Genomic DNA, 27,787 nt, shown 5'->3' on the forward strand with positions numbered 1-27,787 from the left:
CAACATAACTGACACTGATAATTCTGATAATTTGCAGTTAAACTGTAGTAAGGCAGTAATTTCACCTCTGGCTGCAGTTAGAGTGCATGTCGATAATACATCTCAGGAATTAATTGTTGAAAAGAGAAAACTTGACTACTTGGAGGACTCCAGGTAGTATAAGCAGCAGGCGCCTATACAATTGTTCCCTCTAAAAAATCAGATAGGTTGATAAACTTCTTCTTCTTGCCCCTGCACAGATTATCAGGCATTGTCTGCATATTTTTATTAGAGTAAATGCCCACTTTGGGAGTCCTTGCATGCATGGAACTGTGTCGTCATGATGGGAATAGAATAAGAGTTTTAGAAATATGTTGATCAAGCATTTTTTCTTTAAATTTGCAATATTATGCAGTTGTAGACATTACTGAAGGTATTCTGTGATTAGAATCTCAACCATGCTACAAAAAGTAGCCGGCATGATTTGGATCTTTGTGGAGCCAGTTGAAAGCTAAACTTTTGACAAGGATAAACACTGCTTTCACTGCATCCAGATAATTTGGAATGTTGTATTTTCATTTTCACTCATCTCAAAATATATTCTAATATCCTTTTGTGTTACCTTCTTTGACACATTGGTTATTTAACACTATGCAGTTAATTTCCACTTATTTGTGGATTTCCCAAATTTCCTTCTGTATTAATATTTAATTTCATTCCATTTGATCAGAGAATATACTTTGTATGATTTTGATCTTTTAAGATTTATTTACATTTATGGCATATCCTGGAGAATATTCCATGTACATTTGAGAAGAATTTGTATTCTGCTGTTATTTGGTACAGAGTTCTATAGATATCTGTTAGGTCTATGTTTTATAGTTTTGTTCAAGTCTTTTATTTGCTTGTTAACCTTCTGCCTGGTTTTCTATTCATTATTAAAAATGGGTTATTGTACTCTCCTAATATTATTGTTGAATTACCTGTTTCTGCCTTCAATTCTGTCCATTTTTATGCTCTGTTGTTAGGTGTATATATGATAATAAGTCTTATGTCTTCTTGATGGATTGACTTTTTTATCATTATAAAATGTCTGGCTTGTAGTAACATTTTGGGGAGGGGATATTGTAAAAATACCACAAAGTTCACCATTCTTATTGAGATTCAGCTGTTTTTCTTGAATAAATTCTCAAATTGTTGCAAGCCTCCAGTTAATTTCCAGAGTTCCTTTTTTTTAATTTGTTTTTTTAAAGACTTTATTTATTTGACACAGAGAGAGACAGTGAGAGAGGGAACACAAGCAGGGGGAGTGGGAGAGGGAGAAGCAGGCTTCCCGCTGAGCAGGGAGCCTGATGCAGGGCTCGATCCCAGGACCCTGAGATCATGACCTGAGTCGAAGGCAGACGCTTAACGACTGAGCCACCTAGGCGCCCCTAATTTCCAGAGTTCTAAAAAGTCGATTTTGACCATTTTTGCTAGTATTCTCATTGCTTTTATGGAGGGTTGGATTTTGGATGTTCTTACTTTGCCATTCTAGAAGTCCTCTCCTGCCCATTCTTTTCAAATATCTCTAGTGGTGAAAAATATTTGTCTTTTAGAATGGATTTGTATTTTGGAAATAGTCAAAAGTTGTTTGGAGTGATATATGGTGAAGAGCTGATCAATCTGAATAGAACCAAACCTTAGAAAATGGAAAAAGAAGAGCAGACTAAACCCCAAACAAGCAGAAGGAAAGAAACAGTAAAGATTAGAGCAGAAATAAATGAAATAGAGACTAGAAAATCAGTAGAGTCAATGAAACCAAAAGTAGGTTCTTTGAGAAGATCAACAAAATTGACAAACCTTTACCTAGGCTGAGCAAGAAAAAAATAAAAGACAAGACTCAATTGAAATCTCAAATAAAAGAAGGGACATCACTACCCACTTTACAAAAATAAAAAGATTATAAGGGAATACTATGAACAGCTGGATACCAACAAATTAGATAACCCAGATTGACAAACTCCTAAAAAGACATAAGCTACTGAAACTGATTCAATATGAGATAGATAATTTATAGACTCATCTAAATAGAACCAAAATAAATAAAGAGACTGAATTAATAATTTTAAAAACTTCCTATAAAGAAAAGCCTAGGACCAAAATGACTTTAGTGGATTCTACCAAATGTTTAAGGAAGTATTAACATCAATCATTCAAAAACATTTTCAAAAAACAGAAGAGGAAACAATTCATAGCTCACTATATGAAGCCAGTATCAGCCTCAAACCAAAGCCAAAGAATAATTAAAAAATTACAGCTCAGTATTAGTAGGCATCAATATCAATATGAATCTAGATGCAAAAATTCTCAGCACAATATCAACAAACCAAATTCAGCAACATATAAAAAAGATTACATAGCATGACCAAATAAGGTTTATCCCAGGAATGCAACGTTAGTTTGATAAGGGAAAAATCAAACAATGTAATAATGCCATATCAAAAGGATAAAAGACAAAACCACATATCATCTCAATAGACTCAGAAAAAGGCATTTGACAAAATCCAACATTCTTTTATGATAGAAGCTCTGAAGGAACTGGGAGTAGAAGACAGCTTCTTCAACCTGATGAAGGGCATGTTTATAAAACACCACAGCTAACATCATACTTAACAGTGAAATACTCAGTTTTCCATCTAAGATCAGGCACACTTTCTTGTGCAAGTAAAGCACAAGTACTCTTCTACTTCTATTCAATATTGTACCAGAGATTCTTAGCCAGGGCAATTAGACCAGATAATGAAATGAACAAACAAAACTCTAGATTGGAAAGGAAGAAATAAAGCTATTTCTGTTTGCAGATAACATGATCTCATATATAGAAAACTCAAAGGAATCCACAAAAAAATGCTAAAAGTAATGCTCCATTTCCACAAGGTTGCATGATACAAAATCAATAGAAGAAATCAATTGTATTTCTCTAATCAGCAACAAATACCAAAAATGAAATTAAGAAAACAATTCCATTTACAATATCATCAAAAAGAATTAAATATTTAGGAATAAATTTTGCAAAATGTGCAAGGGTGGTACACTAAAAACTACAAAACTACAAAACATTATTGAAAGAAATTAAAGAAGACCCAAATAAATGGAGGGACATCTCATATTTATGTATTAGGAAACTTAATATTAAGATGGCAATACTTCTGAAATTGATCTACAATGTCAACACAGTCTTTGCCAAATCCCAGCTGGCTTTTTTGCAGAAATTGACAAGCCGATCTTAAAATTCATATTCAAATGCAAGGAACCCAAATAGCCAAAATAATATTGAGAAGAACAAAGTTGGAAGACCCATGGTTCCTGATTTCAAAACTTACTACAAAGCTACACTAACCAAAACGGTGTGGCATTGGCATAAGAATAGATATATAGATCAATGGGATAGACTTGAGAATCCAGAATAAATAAGAAAAGATGTTCAACATCATTAGGCATTACAAAATCAAAACCACAAGGAGATACTACTTCTCTCTTGCTAGGATGACTATAATAAGAAAGATGGACAATGACAAGTGTTGGTGAGGATATGGAGAAATTGGAACCCTCATACATTGCTGGTGGGAATATAAAATGGTATAGCTGCTTTGGAAAAACAGTTTGGAGGTTACTCAAAAAGTTAGACCTATAGTTACCATGTGACCAAGTAATTCCAGTCCTAGGTGTATACCCACGAGAAATGAAAACATATGTCCACACAAAAACTTGTATATTAATGTTTACAGCACCATTATTCATAATAGTTAAAAGTGGAAACAATGCAAATGTTCATCAACTGGTGAATGAATATACAGAATGTGGTAAAGTCATATAACATAATATTATTCAGCCACAAAAAGGAATAAAGTACTGACACATGCAACCGCATGAATGAACCTTAAAAAGATTAAGTAAAAGAAATCAGACACAAAAGGTCACATATTTCATCATTCCATTTATATGAAATGTCCAGACTAGGCAAATCCTTAGAGATAGGAAGTAGATTGGTAGTTGCCAGAGGTTGAAGAGTAGGGTACTGAGGAGTGAATTCTAATGGGTACGGGGTGGTGAAAAAGTTCTGGAATTAGAGAGTGGTAAAAAAATTGTCAAGACCTTATAATCAATCTTTTATAATTTTATCATAACATCATTTTAATAATAAAAATGCCTATTTATTAAAAGTTTAATAAAAGTTTTGTTGTTAGAGGGAAGGAAGGAAGGAGGGTAGGAAAGAAGGATGGAGAAAAGAATGGGCCAGAAGTACTGAAAACATTTCCCAGAAAGACTGTTTTTAAATGATAAGAGCTATAAAGCATCACAGGAATATATGCATAGACCCCGGGACAGTGGCAGCTCTGAATATTTGTGGGACATCAATGGGAAAATTTTTTAGCCAACATGTATATGTGTTTGCACAATACAATAGAAATTTTTTTTTTTCAAAGATTTTATTTATTTATTTGAGAGAGAGAATGAGATAGAGAGAGAGAGCACATGAGAGGGGGCAGGGTCAGAGGGAGAAGCAGGCTCCCTGCCGAGCAGGGAGCCTGATGCGGGACTCGATCCCAGGACTCCAGGATCATGACCTGAGCCGAAGGCAGTTGCTTAACCAACTGAGCCACCCAGGTGCCCAATACAATAGAAATTTTAGAGAATAAAATCTTATAAAATAAGAATAATACATGTCAGCAACAGTAAATTCTCACCATAGTCTTCATGAGTGAAAATATAGGGCCATTTTATCACACAGCTCAAGATTCCATATATCTGTATCACTCTGCCTGCTTAGCAATAGGCAGCAAATTTCTTAGTAAAGGTAACCATGGAGACAAATTTTCTTCATACATCTCTGAGTTGTTGTGATGACCTGCATTGCTTTTACTTCAAAGTATTTTTCTCAGTCTCTTTCCGATTAGATATTAAATTTAATTAAAATCCTTCTCACACACACACCAGAAATTTATAAGGGTATCCTCTCTTCTCTCAGAGCTCATTTGGAACCTCTGCTTGTTATATGTTTGTGTTCAGAGTGCAAATTTCCTCATTTCTGCCCCGTCCGGGTAGATGGTGGGAGAGGTTGCAGAAAAAGAGAAGGCAGAAAAGAGAAAGCACTGGTTTTTACTGACTGTATCTTTCCCCTAACTAGAGTCAGGCAGAAGTGCTAACTTAGTTTCTGCCTTCAAGTCCTGGAGCAATAACCAGCTGGGCCTGGGTGAAAAGTGCCCATGCTCCCCAGGTGGTTCTGTGGCTAGTAATGTTGTAATAATATAATGTAATTAATAATATAAGTGCTACTAATGATGATGATGATGATAGCACCTAATGCTAATTAAGCTAAGCTTGCAAGAAGTAGTTTACTTGTATTATCTCATTTAATATCTACACTAATTTTTCAGAAAGGTATTACGATATTTTCTTATTCTATATATGGGGAAGCTAAAGATGTTAAGTGATTATCAAAAGTCATACAGTAAGGTATATGAAGAGAAGTAGCGTGGCTCCTGAGACTTCATTCTTAACCACAAAGCTGTGATGAAATTAGTGCAACAACGAGCATTTATTGAGCACCTACTATTTTCTAGAAACCATGTTGAGCCCTAAGTAACCTAAGTAGCCAAGGTTAATAGAACATGGCTTCTGGTCTTGAAGACCTGACAGACTGTGAGGAAAGAAACCCTTAGAGATGGCTGGAATATGATGTAGCCTGTCATGGAATAGAGTCATGCCTAAGAAGTTATAGGAATAGAGGTTATGTACTGATTTTCAAGAGCACATCATTTTATACCAAATCCTTGAACTTCCTTTAAGTTGTTAGAGAGGAACACTTATAAAAATTACATTTTCACAAAGAAAATGTTCACATTTATGGAAAAAATTAGATATTTTAGAAAGTAATTAAATTTAATATCTATCTGAAAGCTTCTAGAAGTCCCTCACTCACTGAATATAAGAGGCAGATACCTTAAGTCATCAACCAGGGCACATCAAGTTCTACCTTTACCTAAAATGAACTCAGTCCTGATTGTGAAAATCTACCGTATGCAGTTTCCCCAAATGTTTATCAAAGAATACCAATTTATTTAAATACACATTCCTGTGTTTGTTCAGGGTTCATTTAAAAGTGTACCACCCAGGGGGCGCCTGGCTGGTGCAGTCAGTAACATGCAACTCTTAATCTCGGGGTCGTGAGTTCAAGCCCCACGTCGGGCGTGGAGCCTACTTAAAATAAATAAAATGAAATAGCAATATTAAAAAAAAAAAAAAAAAGTGTACCACCCAGCAAGCAGTTACGGGCTTTGGTCAGTTAGAATGCTTTAGGAATACACCAGGATGAAGGTCATTGACCTTTCACCTTGAAATTTCAGAGTAGGGAGTTGCTTCCTTTGGCCAGTGAAGAGTCAACGACTTTTCTGGGTTACTCTGTGGACACGGACTGTATCTAAAGTACCAACACTTCTCATATGGAAGGAAGGCCTCAATTACCTGAAAGAGTGTGGGCGATAAATGAAGAGAGTGGCACTTGATTCGATTACCATGATCGCATTCTTGCCAATGTAAATACACAATCATGTTATCAGTGATGCCTAGTTAAATATAAATTATTAAACATAGCTGCCAATAGTTAAAATAAGCCTTTCCCCTCAAGTAATAGAGATTTGTTGATCTGATGCCATTCATAGTAATTCGCTTTTATTTCTGGGTCTTCTCTTATCCGCCCTCAGATGGAATAATTGTAGGATCACCCTGTAAACCAAATGGCCATTCACCCAAATGCAGATATCATGCATACCAGAGTAAAGAATTCTTACTTTGGATACTGTGTTTTAATATCTATATTATGACCAAGGAGCAGATGGACTGGTAAAAAATATTTCTGGAATGCAAAATGACATACACATTTTCAAGAGTGAACTGAAATTTGTCATGGAAAGGACACTTTTATACTTGCTGTAGGAAATATATCCCTTTGCTTTTCCATAAATAAAAATGTTCTAAGTTAGCATGTTTCAACCAAATCAAATAAAATGAAAAAAAAATGCCAGAAGCAACGTCCCACTAATTTTCTAGAAACAGCCAACATTTTGATATAAAATTAATGCTATATATGCTTTTCCCCATCTTTATTGAGATATAGTTTACATACCATAAATTCACATTTTTAAAGTGTTCAATTCAATGAATTTTAGTATAGTCACAGAGTTGTGTAACCATTGTAGCAGCTAATTTATAACATATTCCTCAGCCCATAAAAGAAACTACCTACCCAGGCTGTTACTCCCTGTTCTTCCCTCTTCTTGGTCCTTGGAAACCACTAATCACTTTCTGTGTCTATGAATTTGCCTATTTTGGACATTTCATATAAATGGAGTCATCCAACATATGACCTGTTCTGTCTGGTGACTTTTACTTGGCATCATGTTTTCAAGGTTGAAATATCCATGTTGTAGTATCTATCACTAATGCATTTCTTTTTATGGCACAGTGAATTCTATTGTATGGATATACCATACTTATTTATTCATTTATCAGTTGATGGACATTTGGATTGTTTCCACTTTTGGTTATCATAAATAACTCTGCCAAGAACATTTGTGCACACATTTTTGTGTGGACATGTTTCATTTCTCTCGGTATGCACCTAGCAGTAGAATTGCTTGGTCATATGGAAACTCTAGATTTAGTTTTTCTGAGAAACTGCCAAATGTCTTCCCAAAGTGGCCGCACCATTTTACATTCCCATCAGCAATGTATGAAGGCTCCAATTTCTCCACAACTTCGCCAATGCTCATTATTATCCATAATTTTGATTACAGCCATCTTAGTTGATGTGAAGTCATATCTCCTTGTGGTTTTGATTGCACTTCCTTAATTACTAAGGATGTTGAGCATCTTCTCATGTGCTTATTGGCCATCTGTACATCTTCTATGGGGAAATATCTATTCAAATCTTTTGCTCATTTTTAAACTGGGTAATTTTTGTCTTTTTATTTTTCAGTTTTAAAGTCATTTCTATATTTTGAATATTAGACCCTGATTGGATATATGACTGACAAATTTTTTCTACAATTTTGTGAATTGTCTTTTCATGTTCTTGATAGAATCTGTGATGGTTAATTTCATGTATCAATTTGACGGGGTTGTGGTGGCCAGATATTTGTTCAAACATTATTCTGGGTGTTTTGGAGTGAGACTAACATTTAAACTGGTAGACTAGAGTAAAGCAGATTGCCCTCTGTAATGTGGGTGGGCCTCCTCAAATCAATGGAAGACCTGAATACAACAAAAAGGTTCACCCTCTCCCAAATAACAGGCATTAGTCCTTCTTGACAGCTTTTGCACTAGGACATCAGTTGTTTTCCTTTGGACTCAAGCTGAAACATGGGCTTTTTTTTGAGCCTCAAGCTGCCAGCCTTAGATTGGAAATACACCACTGGCTCCCTTAGGTCTCCAGTTTTCTGACTCACCCTGCAGATCTTGGAACTTGCCAGATTCCACAATCATGTGAGCCAATTCCTTATAATAAATCTCTTTCTGTGGTGTGTGTGTGTGTGTGTGTGTGTGTGCATGTGTGTGTGTGTCTACACACATCTGTTCTGTTTCTTTGGACATCACTGACTATAGTCTTTCCCCATTTTTTTTAGGTATTTATTTATTTATTTATGTAATCTCTACACCAATGTGGGGCTCAAACTCATGACTCTGAGATCAAGAGTCGCATGCTCCTTCCACTGAGCCAGCCAGGTGCCCCACTACAGTCTCCTTTGAAGCACAAGGCTTTTATTTTGGTGATGTCCAAGTTATCTATTTTTTCCTTGGTGGTTGTGTTTTTGAGAGAAATTATTGGCTAATCCAAAGGCACAAAGATTTACATGTATGTTTTCTTCTAAGAGTTGTGTAGTTTTTACATTGTGTATTGGCAAGCTTGTTTTATTAGAGTAACAATGTACATTTTATAAATAATAAATATATGATAACATATATGTATTGATAAATATCTAATGATAGATATTTATTTCCAATTCTTTTTGCTATTACAAACAATGTTACAGTGGATGTTTTTGAAGTCTATCTTTATTTGTGCAAATATCTCTCAAGGAACAATTTAGAGAGGTATAATCAATATAAATTTCTACTATATATCAAGTATGGCAAAAGTAAATTTTCTTTGTTATTTAAGGCATTATAGAAAGCAACCTCTTTACCTCTTTTATTTACCCCTCTACCAGCTTCTAAGCTTTTATAACAGGACAGCACTATTAGAATATTGGAATTATGATCACACTATAAAACATTTGGATTGATTCTACCATATCTGCACTCTAAATTTATCTTCCATTTTCAGGTAGAATTATTAGTAACTTTCATTTTCTTCCTATTGTTTAGTAAAAAAAAAGGTAGGTGCATCTCCACGAAAGGTTATTTATTTACAAATCACATACATGTACTGTTGTACTTAGATATTATGCAAATTATAAAACATTTATAAGATTTGAAATAGGAAAGGGCAAAATAAAAACAAATATAAATAATTTTTCTAATCTTTTTCTGCATCCCAACGGACCATTCCCCACATTCCTTGGTGTGGACACACACACTTCAAAACCATGGTCTGGATTATCTAGACTTACGTAATGGCTTCTTTCAGCTGCTTTGGGTATACAAGATGGTAAACACCTGAGATGGTACAACAGAGTATCTACCATATCAGCTATGATCACTATTCATGAAAGGTTGTTTAAAATAACATTTTAGTTGTCTATCAGGGAAGCCATTTCAATATGTCTTCTATCATACAACTGGTAATCATTAAGTTTTCACTATAAGAATTTGCCATCCAAAGGATGTCTATAACTGTAAAGACAAAATTAAAATGTTCTAAATTTAATATATTCAAAGGCACTTCTCCAAGGCAGATGGCAGTGGAGAATATGTAAAAACAGGCTTTTGAACAACGGCTACAAGAATATTCCTTGTTTCTCTAACAAACTATTCTCCTTCAGGTATCGTTTTATAAGTTAATTCATTGTTTCTTTTTACCAGAGACCTCAACATAGAAATCCTAACATTTATCTAGACAACTCAACTCTGAAATATTCAATTTTTATTTTTAGATCTCCAGGCCATGTTTCTGTGAATGATCTAATAATCAACAAGGAAAACATATATACATATACATAGATAAACCACCTTTCAGATAAAGGGAGGACAGAAGACTAGAATAACTTTAAATGCCAACTAACTCTGTCACCTGAGCATGTTACGTGGTCCTAAGCTATACCAGTGACATTTCATTCTGAAAATGGTCATATTTGATGGTAAGAGTGGACTTCAGAAATATATGAATGAATCTAACTCCTAAAAGACTCTAAGAGGGATGACAAGGTGCAGAATCACCACATTTAGCAAATAAAAACACAGGATGCCCAGTTAGACTGGAAAAATAGTTGTAACTGCCAATTTTTGTAATTTAATTTAAAAAGTGGAATACAGGACATTTAGGGAGTCCTGACAAAGTCAGTACAGGATGCAGGACGAAATCATTAAATACAGGACATGTCCCATTATCTACAGAAGGCCTAGCCACCCTACCAAAGTGGGACATAATTGACTTAATTTTCAATTCCTTCTATGCATGCATGCCTTTCTTTTGTGCATGGCAGAGATTTGTAGATGTGGGAAGGGAAATAAGAATGAAGTACCCAGAGATTTTCAAGACGGATTAGAAATGAATTGTTTCTTCTCTTTATCATAATGTTTTCATTGATTCCAAATAGAAAAAAATAATGTTTGCTTTTATTATGTACTGAACAATTGTAATGTAAAACCTAATAGCTCATCAGTGTTTTTCCTATAAGAATGCTTATTGATTTTATGAATAGGGATCCATGCTAAGAAATGAAAAATAACATCTTTTTAAAAAATCTCACACAGTCACAGTCCTTGAAAGGTCATCAAGTTAAAAGTCTGACTGCAGGATGAAATGAGTTTTCAAAAATCTGTGATTTTGATTTGAATATTCTATTATATATTGTATTGGGAATTGCTTTTTGACTGCTGGACATTCGAAACAACAAAGTACTGTAAACCTTAACACTGGTAGTTATACTTCTAGAGAAAGGTTTTTAAAAAAGACTTCATGGTCCACTGCTTAATATACAAACACATACTCTTTTTGTGTCTTACCATTCTGGGTTGAATATTTGGCAGAATATTTTGGAAAAGTTGGATGTTACATAAATTCTTTGTGTCTCATGTGAAGGAAATTTACTCACTCTAACAAATAGTCCTCAACAATTTAAATATTTTGAGTTTGCCTATATTATAGATGAGGTGAAATACATATAAAACTTCAGAAATGCAATTCTAATGGAGAAATAGAAGAATACATGAATTTGTAGACCAAAACATTTATAGCAGGTGGCACATGTTTGAAATATCGCATAAAACGATGTGAAGGTAAGTCCTTTGAGCTTTTTTTACTTTCATGTGTCTGAATTATCAACGCACACATTTTCCACCACTAATTCTACATGTCAGATAAGAACATTCAGAAAACCCTAAGGGAGATAAAAACGAGGTGCTTAAGACAATCTGTTCAAACGGATGGAGTTCGTTAACTAAATACTACTGACCCATTCCTGGAGTTCAGGCCCACACCTAACAAATTCCAAAAGTTCTTCAGGCCTCAGCAAGTCAAAATATACTACGGAAATCGTTTTTGACAAGAACTCTTGGGCTAAGCTTTAAGTAATCAGTATCTGGTTGGGACAGGAATCACCCAGTATCCTGTGGAGGAAAACAGCTGATGCGAGGGCCATTTCAGCTTTCCCTCATAATCATGCTTTCTGATGTACTGCCAGTTCGCTCCTGGGCTGCCCTCAGTAAGACTCGTACCATTGCGGGAACCCAGAGTTCACAAATGCAAACGTTGCCTGACTCCCCACCCCCACCCTTTCCTGCCATGAAATTCCCTCCCCTTTAGTTCCACAGCGAAATTGTGCTTTATCAAGAAATCCCTTTTTACTACAAATCCTCCTGGAACTTCGAAAATTCCTTGAGTAAATTGTGTTAATTGTTTTGTTAGGAGGGGGAGCAAGAGAGCAACAAATCCTTCCTTTTTTAGGATGCAAATTGCAAAGGCTGAAGCACCCAAATTCTACTGCTCTTGCGTCCCTGTCTATTAAATCTTTACCACTGCTAACAAAAAAGAAGTAAAAGCCTTTTGTAACTGATCTCACATAAGCATCTTCTGAAGGGCCAAGGACACTGGCGCTGGGAAGCCCCGTTGAGTGCATCTGCTGTCTGAACAAACATCGTCCCTGCTGGGACTGCCTTCTATAGATGATAAGGGATCTCAGGGAAGGGAGGTTTCTGCAACTCCCCATCTGCTTTCGGATGGTTACGTGGCCCTTTCCCTGTCTACTTCATTTGGCTTTAAATCTTAAAACGGCAACAAATATCTCCAGCAGTATTTGGGGGAACAGAGAAATGAACTGCTCAGACGTCTTCCAACAAAAGCAAAAGCCCAACCTGCTGTTGACCCTGAATTTTTCCCTCTGCGAGTGGCGTAACGGTGCCATCTAGGGGTAGAAGGGGGCACCACCAGCTCCTCTCCAAATGGGATGGGGTTAGGCAGGGTAGGCTAAACAAATGATTTTATTTTAGAATGCTTCCATTTTTCCACCGACAAAATTGAATACAGTCTAATTATAGATATCTGTATTCATAAGAATATATCCATACACAAGGCTAAAGCAGAGGAATTACGGAGTGTCTTGGGCATCAGGGGTGGCAGGAAATAGGAAGAAGTGTGAGCTTTGCTAGCACACACACCTGGGCTCGACTCTGCAGCCTATAGACTCTGCGGCATTTACTGAAATGTCTGTGTTTCAGTTTCCTCATCATTAAAGTTGAGATTATAAAAATCTCTCTTCCTGAGGTGGTTATGAGGAGGAAATAATATTATATAGCCACAATGCATCTTGCACAGTACCTGACACATAGCAGCTGCTCAACAAATGGTAAGTCTTTGCAGAGATGTATCAAGGCTATTCTAGTTCTTTGCTCTCCATACAGAGGAATAGCTATTCTGGGACTTTTTTTTTTTTTTTAGTACTAATACTAGACCTTAGGATGTTATCCTATACTTAAATATGCCCAATAAATGATCTTACTTCCTCCATTCCCTTACCTTTGCCCTAACAAATTTTTCTGTCTGGGTTCAGATTAAAGCTCAGATTTGGTTCTTCACTGGACAGGGTTTTTTTTATACAGAAGGCTGCTTCGTAGCACTGATGCTTTCTATTCTAGGCAGGCCAAGAGAGGTTTCGTTATTTAAAATACATGTGTTATATAAACACGACCATCCAGAAAAACGCGCTAGCCATATGTCCCTGATAGAAATTGCATTGCAGACATTTACCCATTGTTCTCTCTATTCCTTGGATGCCCTGCAAAAGCACTTACTTATGCATGCTACTGCCAAACATCCTAAAGCTCTCAGCTTCGTAGGTTAGAGACGATGCCAAAGAACCAGGGGAACAGTTTTGTTTACAGTCAGAGTCAACATTGCCCCTGGTAAAACTGCTGCCCAGGAATAGACACTCATTTCTCCTGGCTAGCATCTCACCAGGGGCACCCACTGCTATTGTGAATAACAATTGGCAGCCACCCCCCCCCCCCACACACACACTTGGGTATACTCCCTGCCACTGCAACGGGATCAGAGGTGGAAAGAAGAGCAGGCACACAGAGGATTTCTCCTGTCCAAAGAGATGGTCATGCAAATCAAACCGGGAACTAAAATGAGGGAGAAACTGGGAGAATATTAAATGCCTTTCCAATGCATTTCAGGTGTGCTGCCAGATTCTATTTGGGTTCACGACTAGATTTTTTAAAGGGCCTTGGCCAATGCCAAGTCTCCCTGACTGCTTAAAAATATTTATTTAGTGTCTTGGGCTTTTCTGCTACTTCGCTATTGGTAAAACCTGGATTATGGCTCTGCAAAATACTAGGATTCACAACGTTGCAAACTTTTTCTAGCATTCAATCTTTATTTCGCAGGCCTGGCCTCTAGTGGATCAACATTCTCCCCCTGCTAATACAGCTAGGAAAGAAATCTTTGGGAAGGTAGTTGGATGATACCAGAATGACAGAGTCAGCAAGAAGAGCAAGCTCTCAATGCGCATGCTTACCAATTCTTTGGTGACTCTATGCCCTGAGTTGACCCTAATTTTAAATGTATTCAAATTTTGGTGTGGGAAATACGAAGAAAGAATAAACTAGCAGAGTTTGTTCTCAAAATAAAGGAGACATGGATGAATAAATGGTCAAACTCTTCTGTCCTTTGGGAAATTCATCCTGGTTATGGACTCACCATGGATGCTTCCTCTCCCACCCACCTCTTTCCTGATTTCTTACCACCACAACCCAGGGCACTTTTAGGTCTTGTGCCTAGGACTTGCAAATGCCGCGGGTGAATAAGAATGCTTTTCCTGTGTAAGAACACAAGACATTTTAGGAACAGGAAAAGCCTATCCGGTCCAACATACCTGCCCTTTTTAGGTTTATCTTAATCTCACCTTCCTGTATTGTTACCTTCCTTCGTCTTCCTATACAGAAAAACAAACAAACAAACAAAAAAAACCCAACCCCCCCCAAAAAAAACCCTCCACCACATTTCTTGTACATTTCTCATGATCTCTACTATTGCTAGACCTGATAAAATCAGATAGTCCCACTGTCTTTAAAACTAATGACTTCTGAAAATAGTTCGCAAGGCTAGTAGCCAGTTGGTCATTTTTCTTTTTACAGAGTCATAAACAGTGAGTTTGAAAGAAGAGGCTCCAAAGAAGCTTGGCTTCGAGGAATGGGGAGATCATCTGGCTTGATTTTACACTTATATTTCAATTCTGAGTTATCTTATTTGTCATGTTCTGGGTACCAACATCCGCTCTCAGAGTGCTCAGCGATAAAGCGTATGTTTATGAGGAATCAGACTTACTAGGAAGAAAATACACAGGTGGCTAAAGATTAATCACAAACAGCAGAGACCTGTTAAAAAGCTTAACATTCTCTGAGCCTTTCCTTGTCCCTGTCACACATTTCGTATCTGGAATTTACAATAGGGTGAGGTAAGCCACTCACTACCGTGAAAAAGGTGAACTGTTTACGCAACAGATGTTTCATTACTTGAGAAAATTCACATTTTCAGTTAAAACGTGTAAAGATGGGCCTTCCACGCAAAGCCTTACGAGGGACCCCTGGCAGCGTTTATAGCGAGTGTCTACAAGTTTCATGCGCTGGATTTTTACTTTTTAACTGTGCCGGTCAACAAATCACTGAGAAGACACCAAAACTGTCTGCCAGATGTCCAGCACTGATTAACTTGTCTTAAGTTCAGCCAAAAGGGAAGAAAGTATGATGGGTGGAGCATGAATAGCAAGCACAATCAACATCTGACCAACCAGGGTTTCCTGTCACCATGGGAACGGAATTGATTGGCACTGGTTTCCTGTGTACAAGTTAAAAACCAGTAGCAACTGCAGTAACAAGAATAAACTACAGATAAGAGGCTTGGAGATTAAATCAAGTCGTATCATCAAAAGTTCAGCTTGGAACCCTGAGCAGAAAAGTCCTGAGATAACTTTGAGGTCACTTTTTTCCCGTAAAATTATTTTACGTTTGCAGTATATTTACTTCTAATTTTGCCACTTTGGGCATGCAGTCTGAAATCATTAAAAAGGACACGGGAATTCAAACTTATGCGAGGACTTACATATTTTGCCCAAGACTCAGTATTTCCCCTCACTCAAGAAGTAACATTTTACTAATGCATTGGAGTGTATTTTCGTTTCACTATCTTGGATTATAGCTTTCTGAGGGCAGAGGGAATCTTTTGTATAAGGACAGCCCCAGGGATATAAACAGATTAATATTACAAATATAAGTTGTAACCTAAATTTTCTTCTTTTTTTAAAAGATTTTTAACTTATTTATTTGAGAGAGAGACACAGAGAGACAGAGAGAGAACATGAGCAGGGGGAGGAGCAGAGGGAGAAGCAGGCTCCCTGCTCACATGGGATCAGGACCCTGGGATCAAGACCTGAGCCGAAGGCAGACGCTTAACCTACTGAGCCACCCAAGTGCCCCTGAAGTTTCAAAATATAAAATTACAGAAAACAAAATGGAACCAAAGCATCAACATTTACCTTTTTTGTTTGTTTTTATGGTTTCTCTTAACCCCTCAGCTGCTGTTGCCCTCAGCACTAAATAGCAGTTTTATTACAGTGGTGCGTGTTTGGCCCAACACAACTCTATTTGCTTTCAGTGTGGATTCTGAAAGTTTATTTCTTGTTGCTTTATTCAGCCATTCACAAATGCTTATGAAGCATCTAGCTATGTGGAAGCCCATATAAACTGAAGATACTGTCAAATTAAACAGCATGGTAATTTGCCCTTTATTTTTTAGGAGTTCACAAAGACTCTGAAAAAAAACAAGCCTACAGAGGGATCGTGGCAAGTTGCTGAGGAATAATGAAACACAGGAGAAAAATGTTTGCAAAATATACTAGCTTTTTTACCACCAGTGTAGTGGTTAAGAGTGAATTATGGGGCCAAGACTGCCTGGGTTCACATTCAGGTTCTGCCCCTTAAGACTGTGCAATCTTGGGGCACTTGGGTGGCCCAGTTGGCTAAGCGTCTGCCTTCTGCTCAGGTCATGATCCTGGGGTCCTGGGATGGAGTCCTGCATCGGGCTCCCTCCTCAGGCAGGAGTCTGCTTCTCCCTCTCCCTTTGCTGCTCCCCCTGCTTATGCTCTCTCTCTCTCTCAAATAAATAAATAAAATCTTAAAAAAAAAAAAAAAAGACTGTGTGATCATGGGCAGGTGACTCAACCTGAATGCACATCAGTTTTGTCATCTGTAAGATGGGGACACAACTAGTATGCTTACGTCATTAGCTCGTTGTGAGGATCGATTGAGATATTCGACGTAAAACACTCAGGCCAGTGTTTGGCACCTGGTTAGCGCCATGTAACTCTGCACTGGCATTATTCCCATCGTTACTGTTACGTCTGCTACGGCCGCTCTCAAGACACCTTCAGTAGAGCTGCTGCATGTACTACGGCTTCCTCTGCAGTTTTGGCTCGTGTGGTTATGAATTCCCCTGTTACCACTGTTGCCACCCTACCCCCGGCAGCTCCCGCTGTTCCCGCTCCTGTTAGAGCTTCGGTCGGTGCTTGTTCCTGTGGCCACTGTCATCAGGGCCGCCCCTGTGTCAGTGATTACTGCAAGCATGGTGTACGCCGAGTGAGTACGTGTGTCTGTGTACGTCTTCACACAACGTTAGCACGGGTTATCTCTGGGGTCGGACTGCCCGTGACATAATCTCTGTGTTTTGCTTTTGGCTTAAATATGCTTTCGAATTTTCTGCAACAAGAACGTGTTATTTGTATAGTTCATTGTATTGTTCATTATTTGTATAGTTCCCTGACAAAAATTTAGGGGCGCCTGGGTGGCTCAGTCCGTTAAGCGTCTGACTCTTGATTTCAGCTCAGGTCATGATCTCATGGGTCGTGAGTCTGAGCCCCGTGTTGGGCTCTGCACTGGGCGTGGAGCCTGCTTGAGAATCTCCCTCTTTCTCTGCCCCTCCCCTCCCTCTCTCTCCCCCTCTCTAAAAAAAAAAAAAAAAAAATTGACAAAAATTTATAAGGGCTGGAGAAACACTGAGGTTTCATATTTACCAATATTTGGTATTGCCTCATGGCCAATACTCTCTTACTGAGAAAGGAAGGGTAGAGAAGGCACCCCTTCTCCATGCTCAGAAAGCATCTTATAGATCACCCTATTATAAAAAGAGCATGAAGACATAGGACCAGGAGCCGCCATTTATATGTCCTCTATGCACTAGGATCACATAAGGCCTTCAGTTCCTGACTTATTTCATTGTTATTTTTATCTCGTGTCAAACCTTTCCTCATTTGTCTTTATGTTTAAGAAGAAATATTTTTGATAAGAGAAGAGATCTTTTGTATATTTTAGCCAAGCTATTCCCAGGAGAATGCTCTTGTGTTGGCCTATAGCTCAGTTTTGAACAATTACCCTGACATTATCCTGAGAACAATCCCCACAAGTTCTACTGAGAATAAATAAAGCACAATGGAGTAAAATTATCCTCCAAACTAGGAAAGGCAGTTTTATTTTAGTCAGGAAATCTAAGGCTTTTCAATGTACTATGTTCTTATGCTCTGTCACTAAAGAATTAAGAATGTGGAAAAAAAAATTCAGATCCCCCAGTTATTGATCTGGGGATTGAATATTAAAAAAATATATACCATAGCCAACTTGGGTGAGTTTATATACACTGATAACTATCCTTGCAGACCAAATGGTTTTAACAGGATGGAGAAAATAGAGGGAAAGAATGGAAAAGCATTCAGAGTAGGTGATTGTTTTTAGAACAATGACAGAGCAACCCTTAATCTATTTACTGTTCCCCTTACCAACTGTCCTGACACTTTATTTTTTTTAGTTTATTTTTTTTATTATGTTCAGTTAGCCAGCATATAGTACATCATAAGTGTTTGTTGTAGTGTTCAATGATTCATCAGTTGCGTATAACACCCAGTGTTCATCCCAAAGCGTGCCCTCCTTAATACCCATCACCCTGTTACCCCATCCTCCCCACCCGCCCCTCTGCAACCCTCAGTTTGTTTCCTGGAGTCCAGGGTCTCTCATGGTTTGTCTCCCTCTCTGATTTCTTCCCATTCCATTCATCCTGACACTTTAAATGTCAAAGGATTAAATATCTGATTTTATGAGATAGAGGGGTCAAATGATGACTTTATTTCTAGACTATTTGTCAAGTTCTGGGATGAGTTAGCCTACACTTAGATCTCTAGCACAGCTCCTGTTAAAGGCAAACTCAACAATTTGTCTCTCTTTGCCAGGAGAGAGCCTTTCTAATGCCCATCTAGGCCTACATGGGATGCTCATAGTCAAATAATATTGCTTCTTATGTAGACTCACATCACAGAAGGGTCATGATGAGGTGATATTTGCAGCCTATCTTTGTGGGAGATTGTCCAGGAGCCTCAAGCTAAAACCCAATAAAGAATGATTCTTTCCCCTCCTCTCTCTCCTTCCCCTCTTCCTCCTCTTCCTTTTCCATCTGCTTAATCTTTTTCCTTATACTTCAGTCAACTTAATTCAAGAAAATTTCATCAAAAAATCCAATTCAGTGCAACAAATATCTATCATGTACCTACTGCAAGCAAGACATTTTAAGGGAAAAATCAGGTTTCAAATTTGGGTAGAAATGTAGGGGCCTAGAAAGGTATGTACAGTGGTTGACAGCTTAGGGTCTGGAGGCAGGTCCCCTATGTTCCTTCCATGGCTCCCCATGGTCAGTTAGGTGACACTGAGTCAGTGACATAACCTCTTGATTAACTTTTAAGCATAAATAATAGGTAACGCATCAGAGTTACTCTGTAAAGAATTATACAAGAAAAATCGATAGAAGAATTTCTAAGAGAAGTTATCAGACACTTTTGTTTTGTGATCAGGTGTTCCAAATGGTCAATGAAAAATGTATCTGAGGGTAAGCAATGGCTTTTCTAGGAATTATTTTTGGATTTATATTTGCGATAAACAGCCCTAGGAAACCCTAAAGATGTCTCAGATCCACTGAGGGGAATTCTAGGTGGTGTAGCTACTTCACTGCATCAATACAGAGGAATTGCACTAGAAGAGGCTCATGAAAAATGCTTCCGAACAGGGCAATGGATGTGCTCTGCACACAACTGCTGAAGCATGAGGAAGACACATGTACCAGAACAGAATGAGACCCGTATTCCCCCTCACGCCTCTGATTCTATCTGGAGAGGTTTCTCCTGAGCAAGCCTATCTGAGGAAACAACTGTGGTCTTAAAACTCTTTTCAGGGATGCCTGGATGGCTCAGTCGGTTAAGCAGCTGCCTTTGGCTCAGGTCACATTCCCAAGGTCCTGGGACCGAGTCCCATATCGGGCTCCCAGCTCAGCGGGGAGTCTGCTTCTCTCTCTTCTTCTGACTCTGCCCCCTGCTCATGCGTGTGCACTCTCTCTCTCTCAAATAAATAAATAAAATTTTAAAAAAAGAAACTCTTTTCAAAATTGGGGGGTCCTGGTTAAGAAAGAAAAGAAAACCCTTCCTGCAAGGCCAATAGCAGAAAAAGGGCATGGAGACTTGCACTCATTGAAGAGTCTGAGAAGGGCAGGCCTCACCAGCCCAGCTCTCCCCCGAGGCCTTGTGTGGACACAGGTGAAAACTACTGATTTAGATCGAAATGTGGAATAATCTAGAGCTGGCTACCAATCCGACTACAATGCTTTGGCTGAATAACCCAGTGCTGACCAATGGTTCCCAGAGGATCTACCGTTCTTCGTCAACAAGTCGGTTAACGTTGTCTCTAGTAAAATGCGAAGGGGTCATCTTCCAGTGCCTGCATCTTGTGATCCTAATAATTTTAGTAATAAATCCATCCTCAGGAACCCTGTGTTCAGGAAGCAGGTAAGAGCGGTTGAACTAGCTGGTGGGGTTAAAAGTGAAAGGGACTTTCGACAGTCATTGGAAGAGTTTCCAGCTTTGCAACTGACAAGTGGTTTCGGTTTCGGGGGCTCTGCTTCCAGTAAGGGGAGTGCCCACTGCTTCCACATCACAGGCTCTGTCACCCGCTGCAGAGTTACAGGAACATCCCTGGGACATGGGCCAGGACCACTCACACTGTGGTTCTCAAATGCAAGTAATTTAAATATAGAAATAGAAAAGATAGTAATTTAAGTATATCTGAACATCCATAGGCAGTTAAATATAAGACTATGTTAGGTTATATGCATGAATTTAAGTATATGAATATATTTAAAATACATATGTGTATATCAGTATATATCTCTCATGTGTATAGATCTAGATCTATATATTTATATCAGTATCTATCTCCTCAACTGTTCCCCGGAGCTACTGAGGCTAAATTTTTTAGTTTTATCGAGAATATTTCCTATCTAGAAATTCTATCTAGATGGGGGGAAAAAGTTCTACCCAGAAATGTTTCTATCTAGAAGAAAGTTTAGAAATGTTACAAAGTTTCCCTAGGGGAGTCGGATGTGAAATTAGGTTTAGGGGCCACTGCTGTTAAGTTTCCTCTCAACTCTAAAATGCTGCATGATTGACTTTTCAGGAAGCCCCTCGATCTAATATATTACCACCACCTGCTTCCAGACTCTCGCCATGCCCATCACGACCACTGCCACCAACACTGAGTGGGAATGAGGGAAGGGATTAAGTATTTATGAGGGTCTAATGTGCTCCAGGCACCTTGACAGGCAATAAGAATACCAATGGTGTTAAGATATCCTTATCCCAAGGAGTCTACAATTTATTCTACTGAAGTACACAGTTTACTATTCTGAAGAATAATTATGATTTAGAAAAAAAAAAAGTGTGGGGTCATGTTTAAGCCATGTTTTACTGTTTTTTATGATTTTACTCATTATCAATATTTTTAGGATCTTGACATTCTAATGCGACTTGATTTTGTGCCTCTCCTCCCACCCCTAGGGGGATAAAAGTACTGAATGACATGTAACAAGCAAACATACTTCAGGGAGACTCTTATTAACAGCATATGAAAGATTTCATGAGACACTCTCCCCACCTTAGATTTTACTGGTATCTCTGCAGAGGATGTAAAGCCGCACTTGGGAATTTCTGTCACACACAGAGGGACCTAGGTTTTCACTTTTAAAGCACACTGTTGTTTCAGTGCACCCCCTACAGGGCACATCTAGTAGGATACATTTACATTAGAAATTAGAAATCTTGGAGTCACCACTTCTTAAATATTTAAGCATGTCCCTGAGCATGTCCCTCACTGCTCTCAAGGATTTCACATTTAATAGGGATTAATTATTCCAATAATACCTCTGTGTATATGCTTCCAAAATCTCTATCAACCAAGCTCTTAGACTCAGTCTGCCCAAATAACAGAATACGTGAGATCTTCCTCCCCCAACCTGGTATACGCATAATGCTTTATTGCTTACATTCTTTGATTCTCACCGATTGAACCAGAAGTACACTCACTCTACTTTGAACTACTCTAATACCAAATCCCTTCCCTTACCCAGTTTTTGGCTAGAATAGGACCTGTTTCTATTAATTTGTTTTTTTTCTATTAATTGCCACCTCCAATACGTTTAACACTCCATGAACTATGAGGACAGAGTGGGCAATAAAATGCTTTTAAAGTCGACATAATACACAATAAAGGCTGGTTTAAAAAGTGAAAAAATACTCTGTTCCACAAAACAGTGATGGAAAATAAGCCATCATTGTTACGGTCAAGATTATGAAGATCACCTATATCAAGAAGTTGGATGGAAGAATTTTCCCTCTGCAAAAGTTCTAGGAGTATTTTTTTTTAAAAGACTGAAATTTTAAAATGCAGTTAGGAAAGTAAAGACAAGAATAAGGACAGTTACCCCATACAAAGCTCTACAGGATATTCTAAGATGAAGTCTTGCCTCACCTGGAAAAATCTGCAATCTTGTTATTTGAGATCTGTTTAGATTTCTAAACCATTATTTTATATATATGAGATCTTTCAGCTACATGATTTTTCATGCCTGAGGGTCTTGATGCATTTCTGTGCTATAATAACAGGTTCAGGATAGAATCTCTTTAATTTTACAAGACTTATATATTAAGCTGAGCAGACTTCCAAACTCATTGGTCACATAAAGGGGTTGGAGAAATTAAGTACCCAGGAATGAAATGGCACGTGAGAAGTTTTCCATGTCCTGGGCTCTTCTAGAACTAAATGGACATTTCAGAACTGAAACGAATGAGTAAAGCTAACTCTGATGAGTAAGGCTAACTTTGTATTATTCAGCCAATATTTAAGAACCCTTATTATATGTGTGGAACTAGGAAGCAAGGAAACAGATAAATGAGTTCTTAGGAGATTTGACTTGTGTGTGTGGGGTGTGTGTGTGTGTGTGTGTGTGAAAGAGAGAGAGAGAGGAGATATTTGTGGAGTCTGGGAAGGGGAGGAGAGGTGATGTAGAGGTAGTTTATTCCCAGAGGTCTTGTTTTTTCTATGGCTGGGATGGAGAAAGGGAATTTAAGGAGAGAGCAGGTTTGGAGAAACTGCCTGGGGCAATGAGAAAGAGCTAACTGAGAAAAGCAACATATTTCTGAGCAGTGTTGAGCACCCATCGGAGACTTCACATGGCTAAGGATACACATTTGAGGTATATTCTTTCAGGCTGTGGTAGGTCTTTGCCATACTTTTAATGTATTCAGTCATAGCACTTAATCATTCCTATGATCATTATTGATTAAAGTGGATTTAAAATTCCTATTTGTTTCTCAGGATCCTTAAGTAGCCTAAGGATTCTATCAAAAGAAGAATATTCTTCTGAATGGGGTTTAGTCACAAAATACTACTGTAGAAGTCAAAAGGCAATGGCAATAAAACATAACAAGAATAAAACGAATCATTCAGGAAACTATATTGAGAGCAGGGCAAGAAGGGTTGTTATAACTCCCCGTAGTGGTGCAGGGTGATATCGAGGACATGCAAGGAGAGCAGCTCAGACTCTTCCCTCATGGTGGTTAATGAGGCCAGGCCGCCCTCCAGCACCAGAGACTCACATCTGTAGGCCAACGGGGAGAAGACAGGCATCATCTGTTTTGCTTTGTTTTTGAAGTAATTCTTTCCATAAAATTAAGCTAATTTTAAGGACTTGTTCCTTTGTTTCATATCGAAATTTAACAAATATTCATAGCATAGGTAGTATGTGTCAGGCATGGTGCTAGAGACACCACCATGTGGGGAAATCAGAATCAAGAGAGAAGAGGAGGGGACTGAGGGGTGGGGCAGGCAGAATGGCTGGGCCTGGGAAAAGGGAGAGTTATCGAGGCTCATAATCAAACCTCTAATTTAGAATAAAAATTGGCTCCTGAGTAAAAGGATTTATATATTATAATCCACATTAGGCAATATTAATTTCATTTGACCCATTGTCTTAAAAATTACTTGTGGATTGAATGAGAAATGAAAATGATTGGATGCTAAGCATTGTTAGAAAGCACATCACTTTCAAATGGAAGTGTTCATACCAATTTGTTATTTCTCAAGTTACAGCTCTTGCATCACTACACCGAGACCTTTTTCTAAAGTATCTGCCAAACAAGATTATGCCTCACCTGCCAGAGAGGACATTACAAGTCATTATGGATTTTTTTTTTTTTTAACAGAAACAAGAATGAGCTTCCTTTTCCCTAGACGACACTGGCTAATAATGGCCTCAACATGCAGTTCTCCACTAGAGGGTACTCTTTGCACATACTACGATAGGCTTCATCCAGGCCGGCTTCAGAACGTATGGGAGAACAGAGCCCTCCCACCTTGTTTAAATTACATCCACATAATCAGGAGGCATTACTGAATGGAAATGACATTTTAACATTTGTGATATACGTCCAGGTTAAAAAAAAAAACAAAGAAACAAAAAAACCCAAATCCATCAGTTGAAAAATAATTTTGCTAAAGTCACCTGCTGTGGGTAATCTGATTTTTCACTGTTTTGCTATAGAGGTCATGTTATCATCAATAGCTGGGAAAATCTGATGAGAACAGAGTAGAGCATCACTTCATAGGAAAACAATGTTCGAGAAGTCCAGAAAATGCACAGAGCAGAACCGTGAGCTGTAGCTTTAGGACACATTTCAAAGAACTCCAAAGGCAACCGTCTGCCTGCAAGGTAAAAAAACAATCCCCTGACACAGTAACGAAAATTCAGAGCTGGTCTCTCTCAAAATAGGAGGCAAGACGTACTCTGGGAATCATCTGTGCCTGCCCTGATTAAAATGCTTCCACAAAAAAGGCCATTTCACCTAATTGTCAACCTGTACTTTTAGACCTGGAACATGGTCCCCTAGCAAAGACTTGTAATCTCATTTGAAAAAGCCCCGCATTTAGGACTCTCCATAGGAAAACTCTAATTTGATCACGGGTAGAAGAATTTGTGAGCCTCAAAACATTATACGGCAACAACCTCTTCTTTAGGGGCAGGACAAGGGAGAACTCTATAGACATGCTAACATTATGCAGCTAGGGGAAATAAGCCTAATTTGCTTTAAAATAGGTCAGAGCCTCCAGAATGGCTCTAAGAGTTCCCAGAAAAGAATTGGGCTTTGCCCCCCATCAGGGGAGTGGAAATGGAGATCACCTAGTAAAGCTGGAAGCCAGTGTCCAGGATCAGATTTGCAAGTTAACGGGTGTTGAAAGATGGGTGGGGATGGCATGCTGAGAAACCTTTTCTGCTTGAATCTCAGGACGCAGGAGCCTGGATCATGGGTGGTCTGGTGGAAGACACAGAGAGGGGTACACAATGGGACTTAAACTCTTGTGATTCCACCAGGGGCCACCCAGGGCTCAAACACTTCAGTCGGCTTGGAGAGAAGCTAGGTCTTTGCTTGCCAACAAGTGGTGGCCAATTTTTACCTTTTATAGGCAGAACTCACTCTACTACTTTTATTTATTTATTCTAAAGATTTATTTATTTGAGAGAGAGAGAGAGAGCATGCGCGTGTGCACACACACACATGTGTGCAGGGGCTGGGGAAGGGACAGAGGGAGAAGGAGAGTCTTAAGCAGATTCAGTGCTGTGTGCTGGCCTGACCTGGGGCTCGACCTCACCATCCTGAGATCAGGACCCTGAGCTGAAACCAAGAGTCCGATGCTTAACTGACTGCATCACCCAGGCACCCCAGAACTCTACTACTTTTAATTCCTTCAAAGTAGATCTTGGCCTCTGCTCTTTTCACCCTGGGTTGTATCCCTGTCATTTCTCTCATTCACCCCGATCACCTTTTGTTTCATGACTTGCCATTAATTTTTGAGCAGATTTCAAAACTTCTGTCTCCCTTTTCTTAATCCTGGTGTGTGTTTGTTTAAATAAGGAACGCTTTAAAGTTTTTTTTTCCTAATCCTTCAGAATCCCAACACACCTCCATAAAAATGCAACCATTGTCTATCCTACAAATAAAGACAAAAGAGTTCGATGTTGACTGTAAGCAAAGGGCTTGTGCATATTTCCAAGGCCTCCCCAGCTCTGGACATCCCCATAACAGTACTTTATAAGGGTATGATAATCAAAAATAAGGGAAGCTTAAAATTCTATCAACTGTGTCAGCTAGGAGGAGGTAGAACATAGTGGTTATATGAAGATTTATGTTGGATATCCACCTGGCGTCTGGGAACAACCAGATGGAGGAAAGGCTGAGACTGGCAGTGAGCAAGACTGGGAGTGAGACGGTGCTCCACTTGCGTGTTTTAAATCTACCTCACAACATGGAATTTTACTTGTTTGGGATCTGAAAAACATTCTGAAAGCCAAGCATGAAATTTGCTAAGAGGAATAACAGTGTGACACTCCATAATATACCTACTTAGACACTGATTTGTAATCTATTTTTTACTGATTTTCCATAGAATATAGGAATGTGCTCCCCATACCTCCCCCCCGCCCCCCACTCCAATATAGTACTTGTTAGGAGTACAGGCTCTGGACCCAAATTACTTGGGCTCAAATTCTATTTGTCACTCTCACAAGCCCAGTAACTTACTATTATGTTATTTGGGCAGTAACTTAAACTCTCTGAGCGTCCATTCCTCACCATAAGGAGGGGATAATAAGTTCCTTGTGAGGATTAAATGAGATCATGCATGTAAAGGGTCAATAAACGTTACTGAGTTGTTGTTTTGATTGATGTTACTTGGAATTAAAGTCGGATTAACTTCCAAATGGTTGCTTGTTACGTGTTATGCTATGATTCCCATATTGTCAGGCTGAAAAAATGAGTCGTGGGTGATAGACAGTGTTCGGTGGTGTTGGGTCATAGGTTCCCTCAGAACGACTGGTGTTTATTATAAAGGAGGCTACTTGGTATGTGTATCACAGGAAAGATCAAGGAAACCTGGAGTGTAAACCTAGCTCTGCTGTGACTAGTGTCGTCACCTTTGGCCAGTGCAGTAAAGTGGCTGGTGCCCCACCCAGATGGCCTTCGCCCCGCCCCTCTCCCCGCCCCCACTGCTGCGAGGGTTGGATGTGAATGGCACGCAGGTGCCGCTTCTCTGGAGAATCACCCTTGGCTGATGGGAGGTGCCTACAAGGTTATGCTTCTGCCGTCCCCGGGATGGCCTGCAGTCAATGGTTGACTGACATGCGGGTACAGATGCCCACCCTGTTTGCCTCGAGGTGCAACAACTGTTCCGTGAGGTACCACTCATGTTTCAGGGCTCCCTGTGTGAACAGGCTGAGATCAGATGGCAGCTGAAACCACCTCTTTGCTTGGCTTCTTTTCTCCTGTTCTGCCTCCCCTACTTCCCTTTAGGCTTCTCCTGAGAGCCTCCTCTCAATAAATCACTTGGACAAGACTCCTTGTCCCAGGCTAGGCTTTTCTCCCCAAGACCTAAAAGAGAAGATTCTGGGTCCTGTTTCCCTAGACAGAAAGTGAGGGAGTTGGCTCCATTTTCACTGATGGGTCTATTTCATGAATACAGATTTTAATTTCCAGAATATTTTTGTATACTTTGTACCCTGATATTCAGGTGTGTCTATTCTATACGCTTTCCTTTTCTTGTATTTCCCAAAGGGAGATTAGTTGAGAAGCAGTTAGGTATCTTCTAAGTCAAAATTCCTGAGCACTGAAATGTTTCTCCACTAGGGAGAGCAGGG

General features: G+C 38.9%; 1 protein-coding gene and 1 long non-coding RNA gene across 7 annotated transcripts in view; one reads left to right on the top strand and one right to left on the bottom strand.

The window, feature by feature from the left end:
- PTPRR (protein tyrosine phosphatase receptor type R) overlaps positions 1 to 27,787 on the bottom strand; it is a 241,183-nt gene that overhangs the window by 56,093 nt on the left and 157,303 nt on the right. The window lies entirely within an intron of this gene.
- LOC118552700 (uncharacterized) overlaps positions 1 to 27,787 on the top strand; it is a 65,655-nt gene that overhangs the window by 22,504 nt on the left and 15,364 nt on the right. The window lies entirely within an intron of this gene.

This window comes from Halichoerus grypus, chromosome 6 (genome assembly GCF_964656455.1).
Source record: "Halichoerus grypus chromosome 6, mHalGry1.hap1.1, whole genome shotgun sequence".
Taxonomy (NCBI): Eukaryota; Metazoa; Chordata; class Mammalia; order Carnivora; family Phocidae; genus Halichoerus; species Halichoerus grypus.